Below are 18,214 nucleotides of genomic sequence, written 5' to 3' on the forward strand. Positions count from 1 at the left end.
TCATGAACAGGAAAAGAGGAAAATCATGAACAGGAAAAGAGGATAATAACAAACGGGAAAAGAGGAGAATCACGAACAGGAAAAGAGGAGAATCATGAACAGGAAAAGGAGAATCATGAACAGGAAAAGAGGAAAATCATGAACAGGAAAAGAGGAAAATCATGAACAGGAAAACAGGAAAATCATGAACAGGAAAAGAGGATAATAACAAACAGGAAAAGAGGAGAATCATGAACAGGAAAACAGGAGAATCATGAACAGGAAAAGAGGAAAATCATGAACAGGAAAAGAGGATAATAACAAACAGGAAAAGAGGAGAATCATGAACAGGAAAACAGGAAAATCATGAACAGGAAAACAGGAAAATCATGAACAGGAAAAGAGGATAATAACAAACAGGAAAAGAGGAGAATCATGAACAGGAAAACAGGAGAATCATGAACAGGAAAACAGGAGAATCATGAACAAGAAAAGAGGATAATAACAAACAGGAAAAGAGGAGAATCATGAACAGGAAAAGAGGAAAATCATGAACAGGAAAAGAGGATAATAACAAACAGGAAAAGCGGAGAATCATGAACAGGAAAAGAGGAAAATCATGAACAGGAAAAGAGGATAATAACAAACAGGAAAAGAGGAGAATCATGAACAGGAAAAGAAGAGAATCATGAACAGGAAAAGAGGATAATAACAAACAGGAAAACAGGAGAATCATGAACAGGAAAAGAGGAAAATCATGAACAGGAAAAGAGGATAATAACAAACAGGAAAAGAGGAGAATCATGAACAGGAAAAGAAGAGAATCATGAACAGGAAAAGAGGAGAATCATGAACAGGAAAAGAGGAAAATCATGAACAGGAAAAGAGGAGAATCATGAACAGGAAAAGAGGAGAATCATGAACAAGAAAAGAGGAGAATCATGAACAGGAAAAGGGGCAAATCATGAGCAGGAAAAGAGGATAATAACAAACAGGAAAAGAGGAGAATCATGAACAGGAAAAGAGGAGAATCACGAACAGGAAAAGAGGAGAATCATGAACAGGAAAAGGAGAATCATGAACAGGAAAACAGGAAAATCATGAACAGGAAAAGAGGAGAATCATGAACAGGAAAACAGGAAAATCATGAACAGGAAAAGAGGATAATAACAAACAGGAAAAGAGGATAATAACGAACAGGAAAAGAGGAGAATCATGAACTGGAAAAGAGGAAAATCATGAACAGGAAAAGAGGATAATAACAAACAGGAAAAGAGGACAATCATGAACAGGAAAAGAGGAGAATCATGAACAGGAAAAGAAGAGAATCATGAACAGGAAAAGAGGAGAATCATAAACAGGAAAAGAGGAGAATCATGAACAGGAAAAGAGGAGAATCATGAACAGGAAAAGAGGAGAATCATGAACAGGAAAAGAGGAGATTCATGAACAGGAAAAGAAGAGAATCATGAACAGGAAAAGAGGAGAATCATAAACAGGAAAAGAGGAGAATCATGAACAGGAAAAGAGGAGAATCATGAACAGGAAAAGAGGAGAATCATGAACAGGAAAAGAGGAGATTCATGAACAGGAAAAGAGGAGATTCATGAACAGGAAAAGAGGAGAATCATGAACAATAACAGAGGACAATCATGAACAGGAAAAGAGGAGATTCATGAACGAGGAAAAGAGGAGAATCATAAACAGGAAAAGAGGAGAATCATGAACAATAACAGAGGACAATCATGAACAGGAAAAGAGGAGATTCATGAACGAGGAAAAGAGGAGAATCATAAACAGGAAAAGAGGAGAATCATGAACAGGAAAAGAGGATAATCATAAACAGGAAAAGAGGAGCATCATGAACAGGAAAAGAGGAGAATCATGAACAAGAAAAGAGGAGAATCATGAACAGGAAAAGAGGAAAATCATAAACAGGAAAAGAGGAAAATCATAAACAGGAAAAGAGGAAAATCATGAACAGGAAAAGAGGAGAATCATAAACAGGAAAAGAGGAGAATCATGAACAGGAAAAGAAGAGAATCATGAACAGGAAAAGAGGAGAATCATGAACAGGAAAAGAGGAAAATCATGAACAGGAAAAGAGGAGAATCATGAACAGGAAAAGAGGAGAATCATGAACAAGAAAAGAGGAGAATCATGAACAGGAAAAGGGGCAAATCATGAACAGGAAAAGAGGATAATAACAAACAGGAAAAGAGGAGAATCATGAACAGGAAAAGAAGAGAATCATGAACAGGAAAAGGGGAGAATCATGAACAGGAAAAGAGGAGAATCATGAACAGGAAAAGAGGAGAATCATGAACAGGAAAAGAGGAGAATCATGAACAGGAAAAGAGGAGAATCATGAACAGGAAAAGAGGAGAATCATGAACAGGAAAAGAGGAGAATCATGAACAGGAAAAGAGGATAATAACAAACAGGAAAAGAGGAGAATCATGAACAGGAAAAGAGGAGAATCATGAACAGGAAAAGAAGAGAATCATGAACAGGAAAAGAGGAGAATCATGAACAGGAAAAGAGGAAAATCATGAACAGGAAAAGAGGAGAATCATGAACAGGAAAAGAGAATCATGGACAGGAAAAGGGTACCATGTACAGGAAAAGAGGAGAATCATGCACAGGAAAAGAGGAAAATCATGAACAGGAAAAGGGGAGAATCATAAACAGGAAAATAGGAGAATCATGAACAATAAAAGAGGAGAATCATGAACAATAAAAGAGGAGAATCATGAACAATAAAAGAGGAGAATCATGAACAGGAAAAGAGGATAATCATAAACAGGAAAAGAGGAGAATCATGAACAGGAAAAGAGAATCATAAACAGGAAAAGAGGAGAATCATGAACAGGAAAAGGGGAGAATCATGAACAGGAAAAGGGGAGAATCATGAACAGGAAAAGGGGAAAATCATAAACAGGAAAAGAGGAAAATCATGAACAGGAAAAGAGGAGAATCATAAACAGGAAAAGAGGAAAATCATGAACAGGAAAAGAGGATAATAACAAACAGGAAAAGAGGAGAATCATGAACAGGAAAAGAAGAGAATCATGAACAGGAAAAGGGGAGAATCATGAACAGGAAAAGAGGAAAATCATAAACAGGAAAAGAGGAAAATCATAAACAGGAAAAGAGGAAAATCATGAACAGGAAAAGAGGAGAATCATAAACAGGAAAAGAGGAAAATCATGAACAGGAAAAGAGGATAATAACAAACAGGAAAAGAGGAGAATCATGAACAGGAAAAGAAGAGAATCATGAACAGGAAAAGAGGAGAATCATGAACAGGAAAAGGGGCAAATCATGAACAGGAAAAGAGGAGAATCATGAACAGGAAAAGAGGAAAATCATGAACAGGAAAAGAGGATAATAACAAACAGGAAAAGAGGAGAATCATGAACAGGAAAAGAAGAGAATCATGAACAGGAAAAGAGGAGAATCATGAAAAGGAAAAGAAGATAATCATGAACAGGAAAAGAGGAGAATCATGAACAGGAAAAGAAGAGAATCATGAACAGGAAAAGAGGAGAATCATAAACAGGAAAAGAGGAGAATCATGAACAGGAAAAGAGGAGAATCATGAACAGGAAAAGAGGAGAATCATGAACAGGAAAAGAGGAGATTCATGAACAGGAAAAGAGGAGATTCATGAACAGGAAAAGAGGAGAATCATGAACAATAACAGAGGACAATCATGAACAGGAAAAGAGGAGATTCATGAACGAGGAAAAGAGGAGAATCATAAACAGGAAAAGAGGAGAATCATGAACAGGAAAAGAGGATAATCATAAACAGGAAAAGAGGAGCATCATGAACAGGAAAAGAGGAGAATCATGAACAAGAAAAGAGGAGAATCATGAACAGGAAAAGTGGATAATCATAAACAGGAAAAGAGGAGAATCATGAACAACAAAAGAGGAAAATCATGAACAGGAAAAGAGGAGAATCATGAACAACAAAAGAGGAGAATCATGACCAGGAAAAGAGGAGAATCATGAACAAGAAAAGAGGAGAATCATGAACAGGAAAAGAGGAGAATCATGTACAGGAAAAGAGGAGAATCATGCACAGGAAAAGAGGAGAATCATGAACAGGAAAAGAGGAGAATCATGAACAAGAAAAGAGGAGAATCATGAACAGGAAAAGAGGAGAATCATGAACAGGAAAAGAGGAGAATCGTGAACAGGAAAAGAGGAGAATCATGAACAGGAAAAGAGAATCATGAACAAGAAAAGAGGAGAATCATGAACAGGAAAAGAGGAGAATCATGAACAGGAAAAGAGGAGAATCATAAACAGGAAAAGAGGAGAATCATAAACAGGAAAAGAGGAGAATCATGAACAGGAAAAGAGGAGAATCATGTACAGTAAAAGAGGAGAATCATGTACAGGAAAAGAGGAGAATCATGAACAGGAAAAGAGGAGAATCATGAACAGGAAAAGAGGAGAATCATGAACAGGAAAAGAGGAGAATCATAAACAGGAAAAGAGGAGAATCATGAACAATAAAAGAGGAGAATCATTAACAGGAAAAGAGGACATTCATGAACGAGGAAAAGAGGAGAATCATAAACAGGAAAAGAGGAGAATCATGAACAGGAAAAGAGGATAATCATAAACAGGAAAAGAGGAGCATCATGAACAGGAAAAGAGGAGAATCATGAACAAGAAAAGAGGAGAATCATGAACAGGAAAAGTGGATAATCATAAACAGGAAAAGAGGAGAATCATGAACAACAAAAGAGGAGAATCATGAACAGGAAAAGAGGAGAATCATGAACAACAAAAGAGGAGAATCATGAACAACAAAAGAGGAGAATCATGAACAGGAAAAGAGGAGAATCATGAACAAGAAAAGAGGAGAATCATGAACAGGAAAAGTGGATAATCATAAACAGGAAAAGGGGAGAATCATGAACAACAAAAGAGGAGAATCATGAACAGGAAAAGAGGAGAATCATGAACAACAAAAGAGGAGAATCATGAACAGGAAAAGAGGAGATTCATGAACGAGGAAAAGAGGAGAATCATAAACAGGAAAAGAGGAGAATCATGAACAGGAAAAGAGGATAATCATAAACAGGAAAAGAGGAGCATCATGAACAGGAAAAGAGGATAATCATAAACAGGAAAAGAGGAGCATCATGAACAGGAAAAGAGGAGAATCATAAACAGGAAAAGGGGAGAATCATGAACAGGAAAAGGGGAGAATCATGAACAGGAAAAGGGGAAAATCATAAACAGGAAAAGAGGAAAATCATGAACAGGAAAAGAGGAGAATCATAAACAGGAAAAGAGGAAAATCATGAACAGGAAAAGAGGATAATAACAAACAGGAAAAGAGGAGAATCATGAACAGGAAAAGAAGAGAATCATGAACAGGAAAAGGGGAGAATCATGAACAGGAAAAGAGGAAAATCATAAACAGGAAAAGAGGAAAATCATAAACAGGAAAAGAGGAAAATCATGAACAGGAAAAGAGGAGAATCATAAACAGGAAAAGAGGAAAATCATGAACAGGAAAAGAGGATAATAACAAACAGGAAAAGAGGAGAATCATGAACAGGAAAAGAAGAGAATCATGAACAGGAAAAGAGGAGAATCATGAACAGGAAAAGGGGCAAATCATGAACAGGAAAAGAGGAGAATCATGAACAGGAAAAGAGGAAAATCATGAACAGGAAAAGAGGATAATAACAAACAGGAAAAGAGGAGAATCATGAACAGGAAAAGAAGAGAATCATGAACAGGAAAAGAGGAGAATCATGAAAAGGAAAAGAAGATAATCATGAACAGGAAAAGAGGAGAATCATGAACAGGAAAAGAAGAGAATCATGAACAGGAAAAGAGGAGAATCATAAACAGGAAAAGAGGAGAATCATGAACAGGAAAAGAGGAGAATCATGAACAGGAAAAGAGGAGAATCATGAACAGGAAAAGAGGAGATTCATGAACAGGAAAAGAGGAGATTCATGAACAGGAAAAGAGGAGAATCATGAACAATAACAGAGGACAATCATGAACAGGAAAAGAGGAGATTCATGAACGAGGAAAAGAGGAGAATCATAAACAGGAAAAGAGGAGAATCATGAACAGGAAAAGAGGATAATCATAAACAGGAAAAGAGGAGCATCATGAACAGGAAAAGAGGAGAATCATGAACAAGAAAAGAGGAGAATCATGAACAGGAAAAGTGGATAATCATAAACAGGAAAAGAGGAGAATCATGAACAACAAAAGAGGAAAATCATGAACAGGAAAAGAGGAGAATCATGAACAACAAAAGAGGAGAATCATGACCAGGAAAAGAGGAGAATCATGAACAGGAAAAGAGGATAATAACAAACAGGAAAAGAGGAGAATCATGAACAGGAAAAGAAGAGAATCATGAACAGGAAAAGAGGATAATAACAAACAGGAAAACAGGAGAATCATGAACAGGAAAAGAGGAAAATCATGAACAGGAAAAGAGGATAATAACAAACAGGAAAAGAGGAGAATCATGAACAGGAAAAGAAGAGAATCATGAACAGGAAAAGAGGAGAATCATGAACAGGAAAAGAGGAAAATCATGAACAGGAAAAGAGGAGAATCATGAACAGGAAAAGAGGAGAATCATGAACAAGAAAAGAGGAGAATCATGAACAGGAAAAGGGGCAAATCATGAGCAGGAAAAGAGGATAATAACAAACAGGAAAAGAGGAGAATCATGAACAGGAAAAGAGGAGAATCACGAACAGGAAAAGAGGAGAATCATGAACAGGAAAAGGAGAATCATGAACAGGAAAACAGGAAAATCATGAACAGGAAAAGAGGAGAATCATGAACAGGAAAACAGGAAAATCATGAACAGGAAAAGAGGATAATAACAAACAGGAAAAGAGGAGAATCATGAACAGGAAAAGAAGAGAATCATGAACTGGAAAAGAGGAAAATCATGAACAGGAAAAGAGGATAATAACAAACAGGAAAAGAGGACAATCATGAACAGGAAAAGAGGAGAATCATGAACAGGAAAAGAAGAGAATCATGAACAGGAAAAGAGGAGAATCATAAACAGGAAAAGAGGAGAATCATGAACAGGAAAAGAGGAGAATCATGAACAGGAAAAGAGGAGAATCATGAACAGGAAAAGAGGAGATTCATGAACAGGAAAAGAAGAGAATCATGAACAGGAAAAGAGGATAATAACAAACGGGAAAAGAGGAGAATCACGAACAGGAAAAGAGGAGAATCATGAACAGGAAAAGAGGAGATTCATGAACAGGAAAAGAAGAGAATCATGAACAGGAAAAGAGGATAATAACAAACGGGAAAAGAGGAAAATCATGAACAGGAAAACAGGAAAATCATGAACAGGAAAAGAGGATAATAACAAACAGGAAAAGAGGAGAATCATGAACAGGAAAACAGGAGAATCATGAACAGGAAAAGAGGAAAATCATGAACAGGAAAAGAGGATAATAACAAACGGGAAAAGAGGAGAATCACGAACAGGAAAAGAGGAGAATCATGAACAGGAAAAGGAGAATCATGAACAGGAAAAGAGGAAAATCATGAACAGGAAAAGAGGAAAATCATGAACAGGAAAACAGGAAAATCATGAACAGGAAAAGAGGATAATAACAAACAGGAAAAGAGGAGAATCATGAACAGGAAAACAGGAGAATCATGAACAGGAAAAGAGGAAAATCATGAACAGGAAAAGAGGATAATAACAAACAGGAAAAGAGGAGAATCATGAACAGGAAAACAGGAAAATCATGAACAGGAAAACAGGAAAATCATGAACAGGAAAAGAGGATAATAACAAACAGGAAAAGAGGAGAATCATGAACAGGAAAACAGGAGAATCATGAACAGGAAAACAGGAGAATCATGAACAAGAAAAGAGGATAATAACAAACAGGAAAAGAGGAGAATCATGAACAGGAAAAGAGGAAAATCATGAACAGGAAAAGAGGATAATAACAAACAGGAAAAGCGGAGAATCATGAACAGGAAAAGAGGAAAATCATGAACAGGAAAAGAGGATAATAACAAACAGGAAAAGAGGAGAATCATGAACAGGAAAAGAAGAGAATCATGAACAGGAAAAGAGGATAATAACAAACAGGAAAACAGGAGAATCATGAACAGGAAAAGAGGAAAATCATGAACAGGAAAAGAGGATAATAACAAACAGGAAAAGAGGAGAATCATGAACAGGAAAAGAAGAGAATCATGAACAGGAAAAGAGGAGAATCATGAACAGGAAAAGAGGAAAATCATGAACAGGAAAAGAGGAGAATCATGAACAGGAAAAGAGGAGAATCATGAACAAGAAAAGAGGAGAATCATGAACAGGAAAAGGGGCAAATCATGAGCAGGAAAAGAGGATAATAACAAACAGGAAAAGAGGAGAATCATGAACAGGAAAAGAGGAGAATCACGAACAGGAAAAGAGGAGAATCATGAACAGGAAAAGGAGAATCATGAACAGGAAAACAGGAAAATCATGAACAGGAAAAGAGGAGAATCATGAACAGGAAAACAGGAAAATCATGAACAGGAAAAGAGGATAATAACAAACAGGAAAAGAGGATAATAACGAACAGGAAAAGAGGAGAATCATGAACTGGAAAAGAGGAAAATCATGAACAGGAAAAGAGGATAATAACAAACAGGAAAAGAGGACAATCATGAACAGGAAAAGAGGAGAATCATGAACAGGAAAAGAAGAGAATCATGAACAGGAAAAGAGGAGAATCATAAACAGGAAAAGAGGAGAATCATGAACAGGAAAAGAGGAGAATCATGAACAGGAAAAGAGGAGAATCATGAACAGGAAAAGAGGAGATTCATGAACAGGAAAAGAAGAGAATCATGAACAGGAAAAGAGGAGAATCATAAACAGGAAAAGAGGAGAATCATGAACAGGAAAAGAGGAGAATCATGAACAGGAAAAGAGGAGAATCATGAACAGGAAAAGAGGAGATTCATGAACAGGAAAAGAGGAGATTCATGAACAGGAAAAGAGGAGAATCATGAACAATAACAGAGGACAATCATGAACAGGAAAAGAGGAGATTCATGAACGAGGAAAAGAGGAGAATCATAAACAGGAAAAGAGGAGAATCATGAACAATAACAGAGGACAATCATGAACAGGAAAAGAGGAGATTCATGAACGAGGAAAAGAGGAGAATCATAAACAGGAAAAGAGGAGAATCATGAACAGGAAAAGAGGATAATCATAAACAGGAAAAGAGGAGCATCATGAACAGGAAAAGAGGAGAATCATGAACAAGAAAAGAGGAGAATCATGAACAGGAAAAGAGGAAAATCATAAACAGGAAAAGAGGAAAATCATAAACAGGAAAAGAGGAAAATCATGAACAGGAAAAGAGGAGAATCATAAACAGGAAAAGAGGAGAATCATGAACAGGAAAAGAAGAGAATCATGAACAGGAAAAGAGGAGAATCATGAACAGGAAAAGAGGAAAATCATGAACAGGAAAAGAGGAGAATCATGAACAGGAAAAGAGGAGAATCATGAACAAGAAAAGAGGAGAATCATGAACAGGAAAAGGGGCAAATCATGAACAGGAAAAGAGGATAATAACAAACAGGAAAAGAGGAGAATCATGAACAGGAAAAGAAGAGAATCATGAACAGGAAAAGGGGAGAATCATGAACAGGAAAAGAGGAGAATCATGAACAGGAAAAGAGGAGAATCATGAACAGGAAAAGAGGAGAATCATGAACAGGAAAAGAGGAGAATCATGAACAGGAAAAGAGGAGAATCATGAACAGGAAAAGAGGAGAATCATGAACAGGAAAAGAGGATAATAACAAACAGGAAAAGAGGAGAATCATGAACAGGAAAAGAGGAGAATCATGAACAGGAAAAGAAGAGAATCATGAACAGGAAAAGAGGAGAATCATGAACAGGAAAAGAGGAAAATCATGAACAGGAAAAGAGGAGAATCATGAACAGGAAAAGAGAATCATGGACAGGAAAAGGGTACCATGTACAGGAAAAGAGGAGAATCATGCACAGGAAAAGAGGAAAATCATGAACAGGAAAAGGGGAGAATCATAAACAGGAAAATAGGAGAATCATGAACAATAAAAGAGGAGAATCATGAACAATAAAAGAGGAGAATCATGAACAATAAAAGAGGAGAATCATGAACAGGAAAAGAGGATAATCATAAACAGGAAAAGAGGAGAATCATGAACAGGAAAAGAGAATCATAAACAGGAAAAGAGGAGAATCATGAACAGGAAAAGGGGAGAATCATGAACAGGAAAAGGGGAGAATCATGAACAGGAAAAGGGGAAAATCATAAACAGGAAAAGAGGAAAATCATGAACAGGAAAAGAGGAGAATCATAAACAGGAAAAGAGGAAAATCATGAACAGGAAAAGAGGATAATAACAAACAGGAAAAGAGGAGAATCATGAACAGGAAAAGAAGAGAATCATGAACAGGAAAAGGGGAGAATCATGAACAGGAAAAGAGGAAAATCATAAACAGGAAAAGAGGAAAATCATAAACAGGAAAAGAGGAAAATCATGAACAGGAAAAGAGGAGAATCATAAACAGGAAAAGAGGAAAATCATGAACAGGAAAAGAGGATAATAACAAACAGGAAAAGAGGAGAATCATGAACAGGAAAAGAAGAGAATCATGAACAGGAAAAGAGGAGAATCATGAACAGGAAAAGGGGCAAATCATGAACAGGAAAAGAGGAGAATCATGAACAGGAAAAGAGGAAAATCATGAACAGGAAAAGAGGATAATAACAAACAGGAAAAGAGGAGAATCATGAACAGGAAAAGAAGAGAATCATGAACAGGAAAAGAGGAGAATCATGAAAAGGAAAAGAAGATAATCATGAACAGGAAAAGAGGAGAATCATGAACAGGAAAAGAAGAGAATCATGAACAGGAAAAGAGGAGAATCATAAACAGGAAAAGAGGAGAATCATGAACAGGAAAAGAGGAGAATCATGAACAGGAAAAGAGGAGAATCATGAACAGGAAAAGAGGAGATTCATGAACAGGAAAAGAGGAGATTCATGAACAGGAAAAGAGGAGAATCATGAACAATAACAGAGGACAATCATGAACAGGAAAAGAGGAGATTCATGAACGAGGAAAAGAGGAGAATCATAAACAGGAAAAGAGGAGAATCATGAACAGGAAAAGAGGATAATCATAAACAGGAAAAGAGGAGCATCATGAACAGGAAAAGAGGAGAATCATGAACAAGAAAAGAGGAGAATCATGAACAGGAAAAGTGGATAATCATAAACAGGAAAAGAGGAGAATCATGAACAACAAAAGAGGAAAATCATGAACAGGAAAAGAGGAGAATCATGAACAACAAAAGAGGAGAATCATGACCAGGAAAAGAGGAGAATCATGAACAAGAAAAGAGGAGAATCATGAACAGGAAAAGAGGAGAATCATGTACAGGAAAAGAGGAGAATCATGCACAGGAAAAGAGGAGAATCATGAACAGGAAAAGAGGAGAATCATGAACAAGAAAAGAGGAGAATCATGAACAGGAAAAGAGGAGAATCATGAACAGGAAAAGAGGAGAATCATGAACAGGAAAAGAGGAGAATCATGAACAGGAAAAGAGAATCATGAACAAGAAAAGAGGAGAATCATGAACAGGAAAAGAGGAGAATCATGAACAGGAAAAGAGGAGAATCATAAACAGGAAAAGAGGAGAATCATAAACAGGAAAAGAGGAGAATCATGAACAGGAAAAGAGGAGAATCATGTACAGTAAAAGAGGAGAATCATGTACAGGAAAAGAGGAGAATCATGAACAGGAAAAGAGGAGAATCATGAACAGGAAAAGAGGAGAATCATGAACAGGAAAAGAGGAGAATCATAAACAGGAAAAGAGGAGAATCATGAACAATAAAAGAGGAGAATCATTAACAGGAAAAGAGGACATTCATGAACGAGGAAAAGAGGAGAATCATAAACAGGAAAAGAGGAGAATCATGAACAGGAAAAGAGGATAATCATAAACAGGAAAAGAGGAGCATCATGAACAGGAAAAGAGGAGAATCATGAACAAGAAAAGAGGAGAATCATGAACAGGAAAAGTGGATAATCATAAACAGGAAAAGAGGAGAATCATGAACAACAAAAGAGGAGAATCATGAACAGGAAAAGAGGAGAATCATGAACAACAAAAGAGGAGAATCATGAACAACAAAAGAGGAGAATCATGAACAGGAAAAGAGGAGAATCATGAACAAGAAAAGAGGAGAATCATGAACAGGAAAAGTGGATAATCATAAACAGGAAAAGGGGAGAATCATGAACAACAAAAGAGGAGAATCATGAACAGGAAAAGAGGAGAATCATGAACAACAAAAGAGGAGAATCATGAACAGGAAAAGAGGAGATTCATGAACGAGGAAAAGAGGAGAATCATAAACAGGAAAAGAGGAGAATCATGAACAGGAAAAGAGGATAATCATAAACAGGAAAAGAGGAGCATCATGAACAGGAAAAGAGGATAATCATAAACAGGAAAAGAGGAGCATCATGAACAGGAAAAGAGGAGAATCATGAACAAGAAAAGAGGAGAATCATGAACAGGAAAAGTGGATAATCATAAACAGGAAAAGAGGAGAATCATGAACAACAAAAGAGGAGAATCATGAACAACAAAAGAGGAGAATCATGAACAACAAAAGAGGAGAATCATGAACAACAAAAGAGGAGAATCATGAACAGAAAAGAGGAGATTCATGAACAAGGAAAGAGGAGAATCATAAATAGGAAAAAAGGAGAATAATGAACAGGAAAAGAGGAGAATCATGAACAGGAAAAAAGGAGAATCATGAACAGGAAAAGAGGAGAATCATAAACAGGAAAAGAGGAGAATCATAAACAGGAAAAGAGGAGAATCATAAACAGGAAAAGAGGAGAATCATGAACAGGAAAAGAGGAGAATCATAAACAGGAAAAGAGGAGAATCATGAACAGGAAAAGAGGAGAATCATAAACAGGAAAAGGGGAGAATCATGAACAGGAAAAGAGAAGAATCATGAACAGGAAAAGAGGAGAATCATGCACAGGAAAAGAGGAGAATCATGAACAGGAAAAGAGGAGAATCATGAACAGGAAAAGAGGAGAATCGTGAACAGGAAAATAGGAGAATCGTGAACAGGAAAAGAGGAGAATCATGAACAGGAAAAGAGGAGAATCATGAACAGGAAAAGAGGAGATCATGAAAAGGAAAAGAGGAGAATCATGAACAGGAAAAGAGGAGAATCATGAACAAGAAAAGAGGAGAATCATGAACAGGAAAAGAGGAGAATCATGAACAGGAAAAGAGGAGAATCATGTACAGGAAAAGAGGAGAATCATGCACAGGAAAAGAGGAGAATCATGAACAGGAAAAGAGGAGAATCATGAACAAGAAAAGAGGAGAATCATGAACAATAAAAGAGGAGAATCATGAACAGGAAAAGAGGAGAATCATGCACAGGAAAATAGGAGAATCATGAACAGGAAAAGAGGAGAATCATAAACAGGAAAAGAGGAGAATCATAAACAGGAAAAGAGGAGAATCATAAACAGGAAAAGAGGAGAATCATAAACAGGAAAAGAGGAGAATCATAAACAGGAAAAGCGGAGAATCATAAACAGGAAAAGAGGAGAATCATGAACAGGAAAAGAGGAGAATCATGAACAGGAAAAGAGGAGAATCATGAACAGGAAAAGAGGAGAATCATGAACAGGAAAAGAGGAGAATCATGAACAGGAAAAGAGGAGAATCATGAACAGGAAAAGAGGAGAATCATGAACAATAAAAGAGGAGAATCATGAACAGGAAAAGAGGAGATTCATGAACGAGGAAAAGAGGAGAATCATAAACAGGAAAAAGAGGAGAATCATGAACAGGAAAAGAGGATAATCATAAACAGGAAAAGAGGATAATCATAAACAGGAAAAGAGGAGCATCATAAACAGGAAAAGAGGAGAATCATGAACAGGAAAAGAGGAGAATCATGAACAAGAAAAGAGGAGAATCATGAACAGGAAAAGAAGAGAATCATGAACAGGAAAAGAGGAGAATCATGAACAGGAAAAGAGGAGAATCATGAACAGGAAAAGAGGAGAATCATAAACAGGAAAAGGGGCAAATCATGAACAGGAAAAGAGGAGAATCTTGAACAGGAAAAGAGGAAAATCATGAACAGGAAAAGAGGATAATAACAAACAGGAAAAGAGGAGAATCATGAACAGGAAAAGAGGAGAATCATAAACAGGAAAAGGGGAGAATCATGAACAGGAAAAGAGGAGAATCATGAACAGGAAAAGAGGAGAATCATGAACAGGAAAAGAGGAGAATCATGAACAACAAAAGAGGAGAATCTTGAACAGGAAAAGAGGAAAATCATGAACAGGAAAAGAGGATAATAACAAAGAGGAAAAGAGGAGAATCATGAACAGGAAAAGAAGAGAATCATGAACAGGAAAAGAGGAGAATCATGAACAGGAAAAGAGGAGAATCATGAACAGGAAAAGAGGATAATAACAAACAGGAAAAGAGGAGAATCATGAACAGGAAAAGAGGAGAATCATAAACAGGAAAAGTGGAGAATCATGAACAGGAAAAGAGGAGAATCATGAACAGGAAAAGAGGAGAATCATGAACAGGAAAAGCGGAGATTCATGAACAGGAAAAGAGGAGATTCATGAACAGGAAAAGAGGAGAATCATGAACAATAAAAGAGGAGAATCATGAACAGGAAAAGAGGAGATTCATGAACGAGGAAAAGAGGAGAATCATGAGCAAGAAAAGAGGATAATCATGAACAGGAAAAGAGGAGAATCATGAACAGGAAAAGAGGAGAATCATGAGCAAGAAAAGAGGAGAATTATGAACAGGAAAAGAGAATCATGAACAGGAAAAGAGGAGAATCATGAACAGTAAAAGGGGCAAATCATGAACAGGAAAAGAGGAGAATCATGAACAGGAAAAGAGGAGAATCATGAACAGGAAAAGGGGCAAATCATGAACAGGAAAAGAGGAGAATCATGAACAGGAAAAGAGGAAAATCATGAACAGAAAAAGAGGATAATCATGAACAGGAAAAGAGGAGAATCATGAACATGAAAAGAGGAAAATCATGAACAGGAAAAGAGGAAAATCATGAACAGGAAAAGGAGAATCATAAACAGGAAAAGAGGAAAATCATGAACAGGAAAAGAGGATAATAACAAACAGGAAAAGAGGAGAATCATGAACAGGAAAAGAAGAGAATCATGAACAGGAAAAGAGGAAAATCATGAACAGGAAAAGTGGATAATCATGAACAGGAAAAGAGGAGAATCATGAACAACAAAAGAGGAAAATCATGAACAGGAAAAGAGGAGAATCATGAACAGAAAAAGAGGAGAATCATGAACAGGAAAAGAGGAGAATCATAAACAGGAAAAGAGGAGAATCATTAACAGGAAAAGAGGAGATTCATGAATGAGGAAAAGAGGAGAATCATAAACAGGAAAAGAGGAGAATCATGAACAGGAAAAGAGGATAATCATGAACAGGAAAAGAGGAGAATCATGAACAACAAAAGAGGAGAATCATGAACAGGAAAAGAGGCGATTCATGAACAAGGAAAAGAGGAGAATCATAAACAGGAAAAGAGGAGAATCATGAACAGGAAAAGAGGATAATCATAAACAGGAAAAGAGGAGCATCATGAACAGGAAAAGAGGAGAATCATGAACAAGAAAAGAGGAGAATCATGAACAGGAAAAGTGGATAATCATAAACAGGAAAAGAGGAGAATCATGAACAACAAAAGAGGAGAATCATGAACAACAAAAGAGGAGAATCATGAACAACAAAAGAGGAGAATCATGAACAACAAAAGAGGAGAATCATGAACAGGAAAAGAGGAGATTCATGAACAAGGAAAGAGGAGAATCATAAATAGGAAAAAAGGAGAATCATGAACAGGAAAAGAGGAGAATCATGAACAGGAAAAAAGGAGAATCATGAACAGGAAAAGAGGAGAATCATGAACAGGAAAAGAGGAGAATCATAAACAGGAAAAGAGGAGAATCATAAACAGGAAAAGAGGAGAATCATGAACAGGAAAAGAGGAGAATCATAAACAGGAAAAGAGGAGAATCATGAACAGGAAAAGAGGAGAATCATAAACAGGAAAAGAGGAGAATCATGAACAGGAAAAGAGAAGAATCATGAACAGGAAAAGAGGAGAACCATGTACAGGAAAAGGGAACCATGTACAGGAAAAGGGAACCATGTACAGGAAAAGGGAACCATGTACAGGAAAAGAGGAGAATCATGAACAGGAAAAGAGGAAAATCATGAACAGCAAAAGGGAACCATGTACAGGAAAAGAGGAGAATCATGTACAGGAAAAGAGGAGAATCATGAACAGGAAAAGAGGAGAATCATGAACAGGAAAAGAAGAGAATCATGTACAGGAAAAGAGGAAAATCATGAACAGGAAAAGGGGAGAATCATAAACAGGAAAATAGGAGAATCATGAACAATAAAAGAGGAGAATCATGAACAATAAAAGAGGAGAATTATGAACAATAAAAGAGGAGAATCATGAACAGGAAAAGAGGATAATCATAAACAGGAAAAGAGGAGAATCATGAACAGGAAAAGAGAATCATAAACAGGAAAAGAGGAGAATCATGAACAGGAAAAGGGGAGAATCATGAACAGGAAAAGGGGAGAATCATGAACAGGACAAGAGGAAAATCATAAACAGGAAAAGAGGAAAATCATGAACAGGAAAAGAGGAGAATCATAAACAGGAAAAGAGGAAAATCATGAACAGGAAAAGAGGATAATAACAAACAGGAAAAGAGGAGAATCATGAACAGGAAAAGAAGAGAATCATGAACAGGAAAAGAGGAGAATCATGAAAAGGAAAAGAAGATAATCATGAACAGGAAAAGAGGAGAATCATGAACAGGAAAAGAAGAGAATCATGAACAGGAAAAGAGGAGAATCATAAACAGGAAAAGAGGAGAATCATGAACAGGAAAAGAGGAGAATCATGAACAGGAAAAGAGGAGAATCATGAACAGGAAAAGAGGAGATTCATGAACAGGAAAAGAGGAGAATCATGAACAATAAAAGAGGAGAATCATGAACAGGAAAAGAGGAGATTCATGAACGAGGAAAAGAGGAGAATCATAAACAGGAAAAGGGAATCATGAACAGGAAAAGAGGATAATCATAAACAGGAAAAGAGGAGAATCATGAACAGGAAAAGAGGAGAATCATGAACAAGAAAAGAGGAGAATCATGAACAGGAAAAGTGGATAATCATAAACAGGAAAAGAGGAGAATCATGAACAACAAAAGAGGAAAATCATGAACAGGAAAAGAGGAGAATCATGAACAACAAAAGAGGAGAATCATGAACAGGAAAAGAGGAGAATCATGAACAAGAAAAGAGGAGAATCATGAACAGGAAAAGAGGAGAATCATGAACAGGAAAAGAGGAGAATCATGTACAGGAAAAGAGGAGAATCATGTACAGGAAAAGAGGAGAATCATGCACAGGAAAAGAGGAGAATCATGAACAGGAAAAGAGGAGAATCATGAACAAGAAAAGAGGAGAATCATGAACAAGAAAAGAGGAGAATCATGAACAGGAAAAGAGGAGAATCATGAACAGGAAAAGAGGAGAATCATGAACAGGAAAAGAGGAGAATCATGAACAGGAAAAGAGAATCATGAACAAGAAAAGAGGAGAATCATGAACAGGAAAAGAGGAGAATCATGAACAGGAAAAGAGGAGAATCATAAACAGGAAAAGAGGAGAATCATAAACAGGAAAAGAGGAGAATCATGAACAGGAAAAGAGGAGAATCATGTACAGGAAAAGAGGAGAATCATGAACAGGAAAAGAGGAGAATCATGAACAGGAAAAGAGGAGAATCATAAACAGGAAAAGAGGAGAATCATTAACAGGAAAAGAGGAGATTCATGAATGAGGAAAAGAGGAGAATCATAAACAGGAAAAGAGGAGAATCATGAACAGGAAAAGAGGATAATCATAAACAGGAAAAGAGGAGCATCATGAACAGGAAAAGAGGAGAATCATGAACAAGAAAAGAGGAGAATCATGAACAGGAAAAGTGGATAATCATAAACAGGAAAAGAGGAGAATCATGAACAACAAAAGAGG

At 36.8% G+C, this 18,214-nt stretch overlaps 1 protein-coding gene across 3 annotated transcripts in view; it reads right to left on the reverse strand.

Annotated features, from left to right (window-relative positions):
* LOC137437954 (gamma-aminobutyric acid receptor subunit gamma-2) overlaps nt 1-18,214 on the reverse strand; it is a 196,978-nt gene that overhangs the window by 119,086 nt on the left and 59,678 nt on the right. The gene's annotated exons all lie outside the window — the stretch shown is intronic.

Source organism: Myxine glutinosa, chromosome 12, assembly GCF_964187855.1.
Source record: "Myxine glutinosa chromosome 12, kmMyxGlut1.1, whole genome shotgun sequence".
NCBI lineage: Eukaryota > Metazoa > Chordata > Myxini > Myxiniformes > Myxinidae > Myxine > Myxine glutinosa.